This window comes from Callorhinus ursinus, unplaced genomic scaffold (genome assembly GCF_003265705.2).
Source record: "Callorhinus ursinus isolate GAN/ISIS: 27379988/994484 unplaced genomic scaffold, GSC_fseal_2.0 scaffold1, whole genome shotgun sequence".
Taxonomy (NCBI): Eukaryota; Metazoa; Chordata; class Mammalia; order Carnivora; family Otariidae; genus Callorhinus; species Callorhinus ursinus.
This window is the reverse complement of record NW_027397063.1, coordinates 56655221-56673913: the sequence shown is the minus strand read 5'-3', so window position 1 is coordinate 56673913 and position 18693 is coordinate 56655221. Positions and strand designations below refer to the sequence as shown.

At 41.8% G+C, this 18693-nt stretch overlaps 1 long non-coding RNA gene across 1 annotated transcript in view; it reads right to left on the bottom strand.

Moving 5' to 3' along the window:
• Positions 1-10643: 10643 nt before the first annotated feature.
• The window catches only part of LOC141373010 (uncharacterized), a 16226-nt gene continuing 8176 nt past the window's right edge, over positions 10644-18693 (bottom strand). Inside the window, exon 4 of the long non-coding RNA XR_012378624.1 lies at positions 10644-11851. This is a non-coding gene — a long non-coding RNA (uncharacterized lncRNA). The remainder of the gene's footprint in view (positions 11852-18693) is intronic.

The following is an 18693-nucleotide window of genomic DNA, read 5'->3' as shown; positions in this document are numbered from 1 at the left end:
GGTTGGGGGTCGCAGAACGCACCGGCCGTTCGTTCGGCCGCGGGTCAGAGGGCGAGCGGAAGTGCGCGCCGGGGTCGCATCGGACAGCCAGCCGGCGGAACCGAAAGTCAGACTTTTCCTTTTCTTAATAGAATTTGTCAGAATTTATTGGGACATGGATTACAAGGGCTAAGTATATGTATTTGACTGTATTTGTATTTAACCTGTATTTGACTGGAAGAGGGAGGATAAAGTGGTAAAGTGGAGAAGGAGAGAAATGCAAATATGCAGGGGTAGTCAGGTTGTAAGAATGGGACAGGATTTCAGGGAACAGAAGATGGACAGGTGAATACAGAAACTGTAAGAGGCAAGTAAGTTCCTGCTTATGAAGAGCATTCCTTCTCTTAATTGGGTAGGATCATAGGTAAATTTGTGAGTAAACCCAATGCCCAGAGATTTAACTAATCAGTGATTAACAGCAGCTGACATTTAGTGAGCATTTTCCTTTATTCTTGTTTTTAAAAATATTGTCCTAACATTGAATATCAGCAAAGGATATGCTGTCAAACTAATGCAGGGTCCCCTCCTTACATGAGCCCTCTCCAGAACCCTGGGAAGGGCCCTAGAAATGTGCTTACATGGCCATTCTGTTTTTGTAAAATTAGAAAAAGTAAGATATTTAAATCGCAGTTGCCCAAGACTGTTGTGTCTCTCCTCTCTGACTTCCTTCCCTTCTATCACATTTTCCCTCCTGTTAGGTGGATCACAGTGGCCTGCATTTGGGGGATGCAGCAAATGAAAATTTGAATTTAGTGGGATATATTTATTTGATTCACATCAATTTCAAGTGGAATTAAATTACTGCTAGCCATCCAGGTGCAGGATTGGCTTCCAGGGTTATTGTCAACTCCCAGTGTGCCATGAAGGTTCAGGATCAGAGTTTGTGTTTTGATATGAACTTGTCCTGTGAATCCTGGCCCTGGAAATACACAGGTAAAGGAGGAGAGATAAGGCTTAAAATATACAGAACCAGAAGCTAATCTGTGGGAGATTCTTCCAGTCATCATTGGCATTTTTTCTTAAAGCACCTCCTTCCCACCCCCACCCCCAGCTCACCCCACGCCCCAAATTATGTAGGCTTCAAGTCCCATCAAACCCTGATCTTCCTGTTTATCAATCTTGTTAAGACTGCAAGGAAGAGACACAAAGTGCTATGTGAATTAATTTAATTGCAAGGAGATCTAAAAACACGGGGTAGATAGGAAAGTCATCTCTCATTTGGTTATGTAGCCACCCTGGGGATTTATCTTCCAAAATTGAAATAAACAGCAGTTCCAAGGGAGAATAAGAACAATATTTTAGAGCTTCAGTGTCCCACCTAAGTTCAAGTAAACCACTTTCTCTTTGTTTACCTAGCATTTACTATTCCTCCAAAAGAGGATATTATTGAGTCAGTTTGACAGTATTCAATCTAGATTGCCTCAAAGCACCACATGGGAGATTGGCTTTCACTGTATCCAACTTATCTGCAGCTTTGTTGATCTGGACACTGTCCAGATCAGTTATGAATAAGATTACATGACTGTTTTTATCTAATAGGTGCACTTAAGTCACAGAAGCTTATCATATTTAGAGAAGACTCACATAGAACTACTTGCTTCCGGAAGTGGTATATCCAGCAGGCACATTAAGACTACACAGCCTGGGGGCGCCTGGGTGGCTCAGTCGTTAAGCGTCTGCCTTCGGCTCAGGTCCATTCCAGGTTCCTGGGATCAAGCCCCGCATCGGGCTCCCTCCTCGGCAGGAGGCCTGCTTCTCCCTCTCCCGCTCCCCCTGCTTGTGTTCTCTCTCGCTCGCTGTGTCTCTCTGTCAAATAAACAAAATCTTAAAAAAAAAAAAAAAAAAGACTACACACAGCCTGTCCATTACAAACATACATCACTTTCTATCTGTTTCTACTAGAGCTTTATAATAAGTCTTGGTATTTCAAGGGGGCAAATGTCTCCATCTTATTATAGTTCAAAATTGTCTTAGCTACTTTTGTTCCTCTTCTTTTTCAGATGAATTTAGTATTAAGCTGTTAAGTTCCATGAAAAAAAAATCTATTGGGATTTTGATTGGAACTGCACTAAATGTATAGCTTGATTTGAGGAGAACAGATATTTTTAAAATATTGCATCTTCCCATCTGTGATCTGTTAGTCAGGTCCTTTGTGCCCTTCGATCATGTTTTGATCATGTTTCGTCACTTTCTCCAGAAGGAATTCTCACCTCTTCTATTGGGTTAATTCTGCTACATTATAGATTCCATTGCTATTGTTAATTGTTTCTTTTCCTATTACGTTTTCTAAGTGGTTATTACTGGTATGTAGTAATATGACTGATTTTTATATACTGATCTTGGAACCAGTATCCTTGTTGAACTTTTTATTAGTTCTGTTGGCTTTTCCATTCATTACTTTGGATTGTTCTATGGAATTGGTCAGACCTTGTGAAAATAGCAATCTTGCCTTTTCTTTTCCAAATCTTGTACTTGTTTCTCTCTCTTAATGCTTAGCTAGGACCTACAGTACAATGTTTTATAAGAGTAGAAATAGAGTCTCCTATCTCGTTCCCAGCTTTAACAGGAAATCTGTTCACCACTGAAGGTTTGCTGTAGAATTTGGTAGAAGCCCTTTATCAGGTTAAGAAAATTCTCTTATATTCCTTGCCGAAAGTGGTTTTTTAATCATGGATGAGTGATAATTGATCAAATACTAATTCTACATTTTTGTTATACAGTCATATGGTTTTTCTGTTGATCTATTTAAAACACGGAAAACCATAGTAGGTTGTTCTCATGTGGAATATTTTACATTCTGAAATTGACTCTTTCATGGCATGATATGTTTTTTAATATACTGATTAAATAACTAAGTTGAATTCATTAGCATTTTATTTAGAATTTTACCATTTAAGTTCATAGATGAATTGGCTCTATAATTGTCTTTTTCTTATTTTGTTCTTGTGTCATTTTGGTAGTATATTTACATGAAATGAATTGAATAGATTTCTTTTTTTTTTTTTTTTTAATTCTCCAAAATGGTTTGTTCAAGACAGGGACTATATATCCCTGAAGACTCTGTAAAGTATCTTTTAAAACTGTCTGGGTCTTCCTTTTTATTTTCAGGGGAGACTTTTGGCTATCAATTCAATTTCTGTAATGGTTTTGGGTTTTTTCAGGTTTTCTATCTCCTCTGGAATGCATTTCGGTAATTTAAATTTTCTTAAGTATCTTGTTTGAAGCTTATTGCTATAGAGTTTCTAATCTCATCTTATGATTTTTTTTTCAGTCTCCACTGTCTTTATAATTATGATCCTCTTTTTGTTTCTGATATTGTTTGTTTTCATGCCCTCCTTAATCCCCATCCCCTATTTCCCCTACCCCCCACCCACCTCCCCTCTGGTAACCATCAGTTTGCTCTCTATAGTTAAGAATCTGCTTCTTGGTTTGTCTCTCTCTCTCTTATTTTTTTCCTTTGCTCGTTTTGTTTCTTAAGTTCTACATATGACTGAGATCATATGGTGTTTGTCTTCCTCTGGCTGACTTATTTCACTCAGCATTATACTCTTTAGCTCTGTCCATGTTGCTGCAAATGTCAAGATTTCATTCTTTCTTATGGCTGAGTAATTTCCATCTTCTTTATCCATTCATCTATCAAAGCACACTTGGGCTGCTTCCATAGTTTGGCTATTGTAGATAATGTAGATAATGTTGCTATAAACATAGGGGTGCATGTATCCCTTTGAATTAGTCTTTTTGTATTTTGGGGGGTAAATGCCCAGTAGTACAATTCCTGGATTGTAGGTATAAAAAAATTTTTTTTAAATTTTTTGAGGAAACCCCATACAGTTTTAATTTTTTGAGGAAACCCCATACCGTTTTCCACAATGGCTGCACCAATTGTTTATTTATTGCTTCTTTTTTCTTCATCCATCCTGCTAGAGGTTTGTCTACCTTGTCTTTTCAGAGAGCCTGCTTTTTATTTTGTTTATCATCTCTAATCAAGTTTTCCTTTTATACTTCTTTTATTTTTCTTGAGATTACTTTAATGTTCTTTTTCCAGTTTCTTAAGCAGGATACTTACCTCATTCACTTTCATTTTTATGTTTTATAATTTTATGCATATAATTATGTACATTTCATTTTAGCTACATATCCATAGGTTTTTATTAGTATTTTCATTGTCATGTAGTTCCTAGTATTTCGTAATTTCTATTATTTTTTTCTTAATTCATAAGTTATTTAGAAATGCATTTTTCACTTTCCAAATATTGTTTTGTTTTGTCTATTTTTTATTGTTAATTTCTAATGTAATTGCATTATTGTGTAATATTAGTCCTTGGAAATTTGCTGAGACTTTTTTTTAAGATTTTATTTATTTATTTGACAGAGAGAGAGAGAGCACAAGCAGGGGGAGTAGTAGGCAGAGCGGGAGGGGAAAAGTAGGCTCCCCTCCCCACTGAGCAAGGAGCCAGATGTGGGGCTCGATCCCTGGGATCATGACCTGAGCCAAAGGCAGACCACACACCTAACTGACTAAGTCACCCACGCGCCCCTTGCTGAGACTTTCTTTGGGACTTAATATATGGTCAGTTTTTGTTTTTTTGTTTCTTAACAAACCATTTTTTTGAAATTTAGCATACATATAGAAAGAAAAATGCACAAATCATACATATGCTGTTCAATAAGTTATTACAAAGTGAACAAAGCCTTGTAATCATACATAGTCATTTTTATAACAGTTCCATGTGAGTTTAAAAAGAATGGATACTCTATAATCATTGAGTGCAAGGTTAGATCCAGTTTGTTAATTATGTGGTTTAGGTCTCTTATATCTTTATTCACCGGTGTGCCCTTGATCTATTTCCAATATAGAAGTGCATATAATTTCCCAGTGCCATTGTGGTTTGTTCATTTCTCCTTGAGCAAGATTAGAATACACAGGGTGAATTGAAGGTGATATGGAAACATCTTAATGTGCATGCATCTCTGAGTTGTTTTTACCAAAAGACAAAGCAACTCATACATAATGGTTTGCTCATTCCATCCATTTAGTGTGCTGTATACAAACCAACCAGGAAGAAGAGATTTCTGCTTAAAATATACAGTACACTTAGAAACACATCTGTCATGTAGACATATCCAAAAGCTTATGAATATTACATTTTGCATTTCTCTCCTTCAGAGACAGTCTTTTCATCCTAGTCTTGGCATATATCTGTTCTTATTACTAAAGTCACTTACGTAAGAACATATTTGTGCTTGAAAGGAACAATAAGTTTCCTACAGAGTGTAAGGTGACATTTTCTTGCAGGTTGTCAATTTAACATAAAAGAGGGTTGATCCTCTAGCTGAGGCTATGTCATGCTTTTTTCTGTGGTATAAAATGCTGCCCTATCATTATCTTTTGCTTGGGGAGAGCGATAGCCTCCTGGTTGGTTTTCTTACCTACATCCACCTTTACCATACTCCCATTTCTTTACCATACAGCAGCTAAAGTGAACTTTTATTTTTTTTTTAAGATTTATTTATTTATTTTAGAGAAAGAGTGAGAGTGTGCACACGTGTGCAGGAGTAGGGGAAGAGCAGAGGAAGAGAATCTTCATGCAGACTCCCCACCGACCCCTGAGTCCCGACATGGGCCTCTAGACAGGGCTCCATCTCATGACCCATGAGATCACGACCTGAGCTGAAACCAGGAGTCCAACACTTAACCAGCTGAGCCATCCAGGAGCCCCTAGAGTGATCTTTTAAAATATACATTATCCTAGCACCCCCATTTAAACCCATACATGACTTCAAGACCCACTAAGGTCCGCTTCCTGCCTTTTCAGCTGCGCTTGGCTTCATGCTCCCCATCACTGTCTGTGCTCCAGCCACACTGGCCTCTCCTCACTTCCTTCCTTCCACAGGGCCTTTGCACTTACTCTTCGTTCTGCCTTAAATATTACACACTATACTCCTATTCATCCTTCAGAACTCATGCAATTCTATAGCCCCTTCACTAACCCACAAGGTCAAATCCCTCTATAAGCTTTTGTAGCATTGTAGACCTCTCTAATTACACTAATTACAATACTAATTTTACATTTTTTGTTATATAGTTAATCTCTGCACCCCCCCGCCCCCAAGAATGCAGTCTTTTTGAAGGCCAGGCCACAGCAAGCTGGACTCACCCTGCATCCCAACATGGGCACAGTGCCTGGCACATCACAGCAGTGGTGACAGGCTAAATGATGAGTTGCCTTTCTTCACTTTAAAGTGAATCTATTGGGGCGCCTGGGTGGCTCAGTCGTTAAGGGTCCTGAGATTGAGCCCCACTTTGGGCTCCCTGCTTGGTGGGAAGCCTGCTTCTCCCTCTCCCACTCCCCCTGCTTGTGTTCCCTCTCTCGCTGTGTCTCCTTCTGTCATATAAATAAATAAATCTAAAAAAAATAAATAAAGTGAGTATATTAACCAAATATACCTTTATCCCTCTTGCTGCCTCTGGTTTCATACCCTGCTTACTTCCAGCCATACTCCATACTCACCCCTCCTCCACTTTTCAGTCCCCTCCACCTGTGAATTAAAAACTCAAGTCCAAAAGCATTGTCAGTAATGTAGCTTTGTACTGAAGATTTTGTGTGGTTCCAGAGGAGGGAGTACATTACAAAGTAAAAGGCCCTAACAATGCCCTTTTAACATCTCTGCTTCCCCCCAGCCTTGTCCCTCCAGCAGCTGGAACTGTCCTACGCCTCTTCCTTTGCTCCCCTGGCAAGTGTGCTCAGGGAACCCCTCCAGCCAAGCTGCCTCCTCCTCCACCTGCTTCCAAGTCTATACTCAGCAGAACGAAGTGCAGCCATAGGCCAACCCATGACTTCTGGGTCCTTAGTTCATAGGGCCACTTGCATTTATAAAAATTTGGAACAGAAAGTGTTGACCTTTTATTCATCTTTTCCTTTGCTTGCTGATAGTCTTCCCTCCATCAGTGCCATCCGTGCCCGCCCGCCCTGCTGTCTGTGGCTGACTGACATCATATCTGTCAAGGTCCATTTCAATTGCCCTACCTTCTGGAAACCTTTCCAGAAGACCCTTAAGTCGAGGCGATTTTTCTTCTCCCTAAATATGCACACTACTTCTTTTATTCTTCTTGGTATTACAGGCAATCCTAGGATTATTTTTTTTCTCCCTCTCCTTTAAGAGCAAGTTCTATTTCTTACTCTACATGTCTCCTGAAGAGTCTGGCTGAGGACTCTGCATTGCAGGCTCCAGTGTTGGTTGAATTATAATAAAACATTTTGTATTTCTTTTCTTAGGTTTTGGTAAAAGGCTCTTTGAGAAAGTTACTGATATCTAATATTTCAATTTCAGAGCCAGTGAGCAGAAACTAGCGCCCCCCCCGGAAGAAACTCTGTACAAATTGTAGATGAAAGTGGGATAAATTTTGGTTTAACAGGTTTGGAGAGAAGGTCTCTATCCAGGTAAAAGATACTATTGACATTTTTGCCTGGGTTGACTCTGGCTTTCTAAAATGAAGCAACATTCTGGCCCCTGAAAGACTATCAGGGCCCCTGAGAGAGTCTAACTCATATGACTTTTTAAAAATGCCGAGGAAATGACTAAGTAAAAATGTCGGCATATTGGATGCCTGGGTGGCTCAGTCAGTTAAGCACCTCCCTTCAGCTCAGGTCACGATCCCAGAGTCCTGGGATCGAGTCCCGTATCAGGCTCCCTGCTTGGTGGGGAGCCTGCTTCTCCCTCTCCCACTCCCCCTGCTTGTGTTCTCTTTCTCCCTCTCAAATAAATAAAATATTTTTTTTAATGTTAGCATATGAATTTAAGCTCCTAAGGTGTAGGGAGAGACCTGTGGCTAGCAGTCTGTGTTCTCTTAGCATCAGTGTGATCTTCAGGTGAGCAGATCTCTCAGTGATTCACAGTCACCTTGATCAAACAGAGGATGGAGGCCCAGTGAGGAGATTGGCTGCATGTGTATACGGCTGACTGAGGGCAGCTAAGATGCAACTCACCATCACTTGCTCAGATTTTCTACCAAATTATGTTTCTCTTCTCAACAGGAAGCCATAAATATCTCTCACTTCTTTCATTCCTATAAGCATCTTCATTACCCTGGTTTAAACAGGATAAAAAATAAAATGTACTTCTTTGGTTTACTTCTTAACCATTTTTTTTTTACACTCCAAAAGTAATACATTTCATTATAAGAAAATAAAGCATATAAATTATAGAAGAAAAATTAAAATACAAAAAATCCATATTTCTACAACCAAATCCACAAGCTTTTTGACTTTTTTTTCTTCCAATCCTTTCCATCTATGTCAAGGATGGTTTTAGAAAATTGTAATCATGCCATAGATATACTCTATTCTGCTTTTTCACTTAAGTTTTTAAATAAATATTTTTCTGTAGTTTTTATTAGGGATAATAATTTCCATACTATTATGGATATATAATACTCCAACAAGAAGAATTATTGTAATCTAATTATCTCTTTTACTTGACCTTAAAGTTGGTTTAACAAAAAAGAAGTATAAATAAGTGCTTAAACACTTGTTTTTTAAACATCTTACATTTACTCATGGAGTTATTTGCTGTTTTACAGTTCAGTTTATCTTCGCTTCTTGCCCCTATTGGCTGTTCCACCTGCTGTGCCCACCTCTGACTTTTCTGGCAACCCATCCTTCCTTGACACCCCTCACTTCATCTGTGAGCTTTTTATCACCCCGTCCTCTCTGCCCAGGAGGACATGTTCTTAATTTCTCTTGGTTTCAGCTCCACCTAGACAGAAGCAGGCTGATCCCAGAGAATCAATTCAGTGGGAGCCAGTTTGTGAGTGACCACGTCTCTGAATTGTGAGCTGACCTAGGACCAACCACAGTGAGTGAGTCTGAAGGCTGTGGAACGTGGCAAACTTTGAAGCCAGATGCAATGGCACTTCAGACCCAGGACCCTCTCCTAATGCCCCTGCAATTTATCACCCTGTGATCTTTAGGCCAAAGAGTTGATCTCTTTAGCCTCAGTTTCTTAAAATGAGATCATTCATTCAAAGCACCTGATGTAGAACCATTGTGGCAGGGTATGACAGAAAATTGTTAGATGCCTTCTTCTTCTCGAGTGGTGGTAAAGACCAAACAGTTGGCAAAAGGTATGATATCCTACATCTGAATCCTAGTTTCTTTTCTCTTTAAAATCCAGCTCTTAACAAGTCTATTTCTTAAAAGGACCAGCCCTCTTTTCCTTCTAAATATTCCAAAAATATAAAATCCAACCAAAGTTTTAATACACATCTTTGTGGTTGTTTTTCACAAGTGATAAAAAACAGTTGGATATGATATCGTCCCACTTTTAAAATATTGGGGTAACATTTCTTTTATTATGGAAATTTTCAAATGTACACAAAAGTAGAAGAAATGATATAATAAACGCCTTATACTCATCCTGAGCCTTTTACAATTTTAAATGTTTTGCCAATGTCATTTTATCTATCCTTCTATATATACATTTCACTTTTCTTTTTGCTGGATTATTTTAAAGCAATCCCTGACTGTTTCATTCTACCCATAAATACTTTAGCCTGTATTTCTAACAGTTAAGGAGGTTTTTTTCCTACATAACCACAATGCTATTATCACACGTAACAAAAAATTATCAATAATCTCAGGAGCATTTTAAAAATAGGATTCTGGAAAAAGCAAGCCAAAGGAATGAGTAATTTAGAATTTCAAGCACTATGGTAAGCAGTTTGGGAAGATGCTTTTAGCAAAGGGGGTACTTTCACTCTTGCAAATGACATCACAGAGCCAGATGCCACTTTCTCCTACATATCCGTAATTGGATTTACTTTCTTACCCCCAGATATATTCCTTAGTTCAGTTCAAGGCATCACCAAGCACCCAGGAGCTCAAGCCCAGACCCACAGTCCTTACAGAGTCTCCCCTATCCGCCCCCCCCTTTGGCACTCCATTTAACCAGTTTTGAAGTCCTAAATCTCAGGGTGAATATTGCTCATATCCAACCCCTTCTCTTTATTCCCACTTCCGGTCCTTTTGTCTGGGCCCCTGTTTTCTATCTCTACACTGAGGTTATTGAAAGATTTTCATTTGGGCTCCGCCCAGAAACAAGCCTGAGACAAGGAATTGAGTATAAATAATTTACTCAAGAGGTGATCCCAGGAGACCTGGAGCTGAGCTGGGGGATGAGACAGGGAAGTGAAAGAAGCCAATACAGGCTGTGTTATCAAGCATTGAAGGACACTGGAGCTCTATCCCGCTAGAAAAGTCTGAGAGACAGTGCAGAATATGCCTCAGCATTATCCCAACCAACAGGCAAGGGAGCTGGGCTACTATTTATCCATCAACTCTTGACCCATCATTGCTTTGTGGCTGCTCTCAGGGGCAAGAAGTCCCTAGCACTTCTGGCCTGCACTGAGCATGGGCTGAGCATGCTGCCAGCCAGAACCCAGAGGGTCATGGGCCTTCAGTGTATAATGGTGAATACCAAAGGAACATGGGCAGGGCTCCAACAGCACTGCATTACATCCCACTCTGTCCCGCACAGAGACCAGGGACAGCTTCCTAAAGAGCATATCTGATTCTGGTACTTCTCTATTCAATAAAAAGGGTATATGGATAATGCTAAAGACCAATCTTGCCTATTTCCTCTGATGGAGGTGACTGTCTTGAGTGGTACTGAACCATATGATCCTGAGCACCTTTAGTATACCTATTGCAGGTGACCAAAGTTTGGGTTGGACTTAGAGTAACTACTCCTGAGTTCAATGGATAGATAGCCTTATTCATATGTTTGTAATTAAAGCCTTGTTTATTTACAGAACAGGTTGGGAGGAGAAGGGACAAATGATTGCCTCCGGTCTGGCTTTCCCTGGGGCAGACCTTTACCTCTCAACAGTTTGCTATAACCTTTCCCAGACAGTGGGGTGCCTCTCTCCACTGGTGCACCGAAGCTGTCGTGGCAATACTTTTTCCTTTTTTATGCGGGCACATTGGGAATCTCAATGTGATTTACAAGCTTACATAACTTCACAAATGAGTCAGCATGCTCATCAAGCAGGCAGCATGGTGCCATGGAAAGAACATGGCATTTGGTGCCAGAGAGAAAGTTCAGTACCTGCATCTGTCACTTCCTAAGTGTGTGCTAGACAAGTCCTTCTACCTCTCCAAGCCTCAGTTTCTTCCTACGACAAATAGGGATCGGAATACCTACCTCGGAGGGTTATTATAAGGATTAAATGCGGTGAAGAACACGGTGTGATACGTAACCGGCCATGAGTCACTCACTGTTCGCCTTCCGCATCCTATATCCTGGTTTTACCCATCTGGCAGCAAGTTCTTGAACCTCACTGACCTGCAGTGAGCAGAAAATGCTGATTTATCTTTATCTCCTTTTAGCACTCGTGGATTTTAGATGAAAATCCAAATCAGTTCTTTGTACAGGAAAAGTGCTCTTGTTCCACTCTGGGCAAAGCAGCCACCTCGTGTGTGAAATAAATCCGGACCAGAAAGGGCTAGGGTGCTCGAGGAAGGGCTGGGCTGGCACAGCCTGGCTCAGCGCCCACTGCGGTGGCAGCCAAAGATCGCTGGAGGGGACTGAGTGAGCGCAGGGCAAGACAGACAGCCGGAAAAACGAAATGGGCGGTGGAGGACGTGAGAGCCCATCCGCATAGCGGCTCAGCACGGTGGGGAGCAGTGAGGAATGGCGTTGCAGAACGTCGTTCGGGAGACGAAGCCGCGGCATGCAAATGAGGGCACTGCTGTGCGGGCCAGGGCTGGGGACGATTCTGGAACTGGTTTTCCAAGGTGGTTGGAACAAATGCCTGCAAGTTAAAATAATAATACTAAATAAAGTCCCTGGTCAGCAAATGAACACTGCTGCAAATGTTCTTCCCTGCCGGTCGCAGCGCTATTAAGGCAGCATTATCAGACAGGCTGATTTCCAGGATCTTTAGAGGCAGCATAATACATAGTTAGCAGTCAGCTAGGGTCAGCAGAGAAAGTGTTTATAATTAAGGGGTGATTGGTGAGTGTGTCCATAGCAGCAAAGAAACCTCTAAAAAGAGAAACCAAGAGCAGCTCTTTGAACTTAGAAACTAGAGAATGTTAGAACAAGAAAGATTTTTTCAGAGCATTGAGCTGTGCTGGTGATTTTTAAATGCTAAAGAAACAGCAGAATCTTTCTTTCAAATAAAATCTACATCAAAAACTAATGATGTAATGTATGGTGATTCACATAACATAATAAAATTTAAAAAAATAATAATAAAAAGAAGAAATCTATTAAAAAGAAATCTTAGGCAGACTCTCCCCCTGGAAGGCAAACAAAAGGGATGCTGCCCTGAGGAGGGGAGGGGAGAAGGAGAAGACAGTGTGGCCCTGGAGCCCCAGCCTCCCCCAACCCCAGCCTCCTTGTTAGATCTGCCAGGGAGGCCCAGAAGAGGTCCTGGAAATCCTTAGGCCCCACTGACCACAGTGTGAAAACCCCCAGGCCAGTCCAGCCCGTGCATTGTACAAATATAGAGTTTAGGCTCAAAGAGAGCAAGTGATTAGTCTAAGGTCACCCAGCAGAACTGGGACTAGAGTCCAAATCTCTTGAGTTTAAGTTCCTTGCTCTGTCCTAAAAACCATCTCCCCTTAAAAAAAAAAAAGAAAGAAAGAAAAGAAAAGAAAAAGTATCTTTTAAAAATAAAGTTATCTCATGAAATAGTTTGTTAAAGTAAATGAGAAAGCAAGAGACATCAAGTGTAAATACTGGCTTTGGAAAGAATCCAATTCTATCTTCTTGACTGCTGGACCCAAGTGCAGCTTCTTTACATTTATTTTTAGGATTGTTAGCATGGCAGTCACAAAATCCAAGTAGATTTGCTAAATGAATGGTCTCTTAAACCAGGGTAAGTCTAACCAGTCTGTGCCTTCTAGAAAACACCAACCTAAAACAATTACAACAGCTTAGTATCTGAAAAAAAAAAAAAAACTATTTTTTAAAAAAAGATTTTGTTTATTTATTTGAGAGAGAGGGAGAAGAAATAAGCAAGGCAAGGCGCACAGGGAGAGGGAGAAGCAGACTCCCCGCTGAGCAGGGAGCCCGACACAGGACTTGATCCCAGGACCCCGAGACCATGACCTGAGCCGAAGGCAGAGGCTCAACCGACTGAGCCACCCAGGCACCCCTGAAAAAAATTATTTCTAATATACTGGCACAGTAAGAACGGAATCTGAAACGCACAGCTGATGGAGATGGCCAGACCCAAGCTCCCACAGCAGAGCACAAGGCACTTCAGATTCCTGGCTCTACGTCACCTCTCCCCTCCTCAATCTTCTTTCAAAAATCTATGAAATGATTAAATCATTAGAGTCATTAAAAGCCAATATTCAACAGAACCCTGAACTCAGCCAGCATGGTGCCTGTTTCGTGCATAGCAGGGGCCTCTGTGTCTAAGTCAGAGGGCCCAGGAGCATAATTAGTGCAGATGAGCGAGGAGAAGCTGCCGCAGGAGAGTCTGCTGCGGGATGAAAGGAAAGAGGGAGGAGGGAAGCCGAGGCAGAGAAAAGCAAAGGTGCTCCTTTCATGCGTCAGAGGACCGGATTTTGGTTGGCATCCATCCTGTACATTTATGTGACACCTGTTACTCTGAAGTCCTCGGAATGTTTCCTAATGGACTCGCTTTGGGGTTTCCATTCAAGACCTTGACCCATTTGGTCTCACCTTGAACTAGGAATGTTCAATTAAAGACAGTAGCATGTGGTAGTAGCTGATGAAATGATACCAAGTGTTTACAAGGGGGAGAAAAGCAACACTTTTTAAAATGCAATAGCCTATGCATTTTGTTTATGTAATTCAGTTTAATCCTTACTATAACTTTCAAATTAGGTATCATTTCTCCCCCCATTTTACAGATCTAGATGCAGAGAGGTTTAGCAACTCCTTTAAGATAATGGGTATTTTATGTAGCTGTGGGGTATGTAAGCTCCCTCAGGACAGAGACTTTCTCGTTCATGCTGCTATACTCAATGCCGAGCACAGTGCCTGGTACATAGTAGGTGAGCGATGCACATTTACTAAAGGGATAACCGAAGGAAAAGGCCAAGCTTTAAATCCAGATCTGCTCAACTCCCAAATCTAATTCTTACTACCGCTGAACTCATGTAATTTATTTAAAACGATTGGCATTTCACCAGTTGTTCTTAACCCTTTATTTACCGTGTAATCGGAAGTGTTGTGAGCTCTGGTTTCTATGCCTATTGGAAGCTCTAGCTACATAATTAGTTACTGAGTTCCCATCTCTTGGCTGAATCTGTAATTAAGCGGGTTTTTAAAGATATAGTTAGACATAGTCCCAGGTTCCCTAAAATGCGTAGCATTCACCCAGAGGACCAGACTTGAAGAAAAACACAGGACTGGAAAATATTTTATCATACTCCAGTATCACTGCTCTCCCTGGTCACCTCAAGCAATTACAGAACAAAAAGGTGCTTTTTTTTTTAAATCAGTAAACACAAATTTAAAAACACACACTTTCATGGAGTTTCTTCTCAGTGTATTTTAGAAATGAAGCAAATTCTGACTTGCTAGCACACAATGATATTATTGAATAACAGTTTCTGTCTAAGAAAGGAAAGACTTGTCAAGCAAGTTGTACTAGAAGGGCGCACTCAGGTGTGCCTGGGATCTTGCTCTGCTTAATGCTTCAGGTCTCAAAAAGGCAGGCCCAGTGATTATGAATGGGTGGTTCTGATAGAGTGAGCAAAGTCATGTCTCCTTGTCCTTCCCCCTCTGGGACCCTTCCTTTCTGGTGTGTTGGCCAAGGCTGTAGCTGCCATGGCTCTGGTCATCCCAGGGTACTTCACTAGGCCTTTTCAGTTGTGTGGTTGCTATTTCTTCCTTCTTCCACTTTTCCCAAGTATTTACCAAGGGCTTTCATGGTCTTAGCCTCGGCAAGGTGCTGTGGGAGCTACAGAAAGAACAGGGAATGAGCTTCTAGATTCTCGTGGGCATTACTCAGTGCATACCGGGAACTCAGATGTGACCACGAGGCCCTGGCAGCTGAGCTGGTGACTTCATTACTATCACCTTCCTGCCTCATCAGCCCCTGAGATCTTGGAAAGTCTGTCTTGTTATTGTAGCCTGAGGAGTGTGATTCTCCCTTATTTCCTTCTGCGCAGGGAGGCACCATGACATCAACACAGATGTGGAAGCTCTCGCCTTGAGTGAAATAGCACCCATGTTACCATGCCTGTGCCCTCCCAGTGGTGTCAGCCCTTCCCAAGTCAGTCACTTGGAGAAGATACAGGGTCAGTTCAGCTTTGTGGGAAATTCTCCTTGCTTTCTATACTGGCTTTGGCTACCTCTATTTCCAGCCTGTGCTAAACTACTAAGTATATATATATAAATATATAGACTACTAAATATATATATATATATTTTCTTGGTGGTAGGACTGGGTCTCTCAGAAGTCAAATATTCTCTTTATATTCTCCTTATTTCCTGCTCTGAGTTTTCCTCTAGAACATCTGCTCTGGTCAAAATCTTTTTTTTTTTAATTACAGTTTTATAGTGTACAGTTCAGTGCTTTTTAGTATATTTGCAGAGTTGTACATCACCACTATCTAATTTCAGAACATTTTCACCACCCCCAAAAGAAATCCCATACTCATTAACAATCACTTCCCATCTCCCCCCTTCCCCTGGCAACCACTAATCTATTTTTTGTTTCTATGAATTTGTCTCTTCTGGACATTTCATATAAATGGAATCATACGATATGTGGCCCCCTGTGACTGGCTTCTCTCAATTAGCATGCAGGTTTCAAGGTTAATCCATGTTATAACATGTATTCGTACATGTATTAGTACTTCACCCCTTTCTTTGACTAAATAATATTCACTTGTATGGATACACTGCATTGTGTTTATCCATGCATCAGTCAGTGGACACCTGGGTTGTTTCCATTTTTCAGCTATGATGAAGAATGCTGTTATATACTGGTTTTTGTGTGGATATATGTTTTCACTTCTCTTGGGCACATATCTAGAAGTGGAATTGCTAGGCTGGCTGAAATCTTAAGGAAACTTTTCTAATGGTCTTCATTCCTGTTCCCAGGGAATACAGTTTCTCTATCTTCATCAAACAAAAGGGAATGACCAACAGCAAGAACTTCTTCCCATGTCCTGGTCACGGCTCCTGCTTTTCCAAGTCAGTTACAAAGCCCGAACGTCTCCACTCTAAACAATATGTGGCTTTGAGTGACTGTGGCAGGTCCAGGACGGGGACAAGTCACTACTGCAGCGATTCACACTGAAGAGCAGCTTGCAGCACCCAGAGAGGGTATGCCGCACCAGCCTTGAATCATAAAAAAGGAACATTTATAGTCATGTCATTCCCTGCTTAGAACTGATTCCTTGAAACCTAGTCTCTCGTATCCTGTCCATAATCTTGGACTCTGATCTCCAGGGTTATGCAGAGCGTGGAATAAGCAATTTGCAACCTTGGAATCCTAAATCGCCCTTTCCCCACCATCGGCTCTGCAGGTTTCTGTTTATAACTGAAGTGTGCCCTCTGCTGGTCATAGGCAGCCCAGACCCACAACATGGAGCGGCTAAGCAGGTTTCTTCTAAAATCATTTCTTCTCCAGAAGCATTTAGGAAATTGCTGCAATTTATTCAGCTAATAGCAATACAGAGAAACAACATCTTCTGCAGAGTGTTCCTCTTTTATTTTTTGCTTTTTGATGTTTGTGAATTTTTTCCCCTTTTATTCCACAGAAGCAGAACTGGGCCAGTTTCAGTTACTTAGGAGCTGCTTTCGTTTGTGATAAATAACCATTATTTGTATTTATGCACTGCCTGCCGAGGCCTTTCTGCTCCTTTTGACTCGTGAATCACTACAATGCTCTTTTATGGCAGAAGTGGGCAAGGGCTGTTCAAGAAGGGGGATAATATGAGTGGTGAGCTGTCAACTGTCTATCTAGTAGTTTTTCAGAGGTGGTTAGTAGACTGCCTCGAGTAAAGGAAGACCCAGAGACCGATTCTCCTCCAGTTCTGTGAGATATCTGCTTGCCCTGTAGGAAAGCTGCAGGGCATCAGACATTTGGGGATCCCAAGCAGACATGGCATCCCTTTCTCTCCCTTCCTTCCAAATGAGCACTCTGGCCAGGGAAGCAGATCCAGGAGGGACACGAAAGGTGAGTGGGGAAAGAAGCCAGAGCCTGGGGAGACCAGGAGACAGTGTGAGCAAAAGGCTGAACCAGTGACCAGAGGAAAGGAGGGAGCTGGAGGAGAGGAGGTGCATCCACAAGGACAGAACAGGGGACTAAAGGAGTGACTGCTTCCCTGAGGGCCACTACTGCTTTCTGCAATGCAGCTAACTGTGAAAATCTGTTTAGTTTTTAGTTAACAAAGGAAAGGGAGTCCTTTCTGATGTTTTCATCCAGAGTCCTTGAGAATAACCCTATGCCTCTGACCTAATGTTTTAGGAGCTTTTTTACTTTCTGCCCTGAAAGAAATGCAACACTTTTATGAAAGAAAACGTAATTTTTGGAAAGATTGTTTGGGCTTTTAACCTCTGAGTAGCTGGGAGGCAGGGGACTCACAAGGATTCCTTATGGTGAGCATATATCCTAGCCAGATGTCTAGAAATCTGTCCCCCTTCCCCAAAGTACAGCCAAACTGGGGACTCCATTGCCAAGAGCCCCAGCGGTTTCCACTGCTCACCCCAGGGCCACCCCCCACAGTCCCACTACCCCTCTCAGTCTCCTGGGACTGCAGAAGCCTGGGCTCAGGGTGTAACAGAAATTCCTGTGTCCTGTTCTTTCTCTTCCTCTCCATTTCCCTCTTGCCTCCTCCTTCACCTCCTTCCCTGGTTCTCCGGATTCAGTTTTCTCCTCCCACATTGCCCCGCTCCAGCCTCTGTGACTCCAAACGAAATCACTTTGGGAAAGACGGGGCTTACTGTGTTCCCGTGGCTGAGTGCTGCCCCTTTAAAATCAACCTTCAGTTGGAAGGGGAGTTGAAGGGGAGAAGAGAGAACCAGGTCTTCTGCCTTTCCTCCCAGAGATAAAAGCTATTCTTAGCGGTAAAATCAGCTTGGCATTTGGGGAGACTTGTGTTTCTCTCCTTTCCGCCCCAGGGGTTTTGCCATTGCAATTCCTCTTCTTCATGCAGAGAAGATGAAGGGGAGAAAGAGAAGGGGAAAAAAGGGAGGGGCACCATCACTGCTACCCTGATAGGCTTCCTTATTTTGGAAGGCTGGTCCAGTTGGAGTGCCCTCACCTCAACCCCAGAAGACCAGTTTAATTCTAGCAGTCATTTTTCAGGCAAGGAGACTAAAAGCCAAATGAGCTCCCTTTAGGCCTTTCCACAGCACTTTGTATGTGGCGTGTGTTCATTAAGTATGTTTGCTCAGCCAGCCTCCTGCCTGCACCCTCATTAGGGTGGGTCTCTCAGGGCTGCCCTCACTGGGCATTTAGGGCCCTGGTAATCAGTCAGGGCATTTAAAACCCAGCGTTAGAGAGCAGGCTTCAGAGAAACCAGGAACTTGGTAAATTAAAAAAAAGAAGAAGAGAGAAAGAAAAAGAAAGAAAGAAAGTAAGAAAAAGAGAAAGAAAGAAAGAAGAAAGAGAAGAGAAGGGAGGGAGGGAGGGAGGGAGGGAGGGAGGAAGGAAGG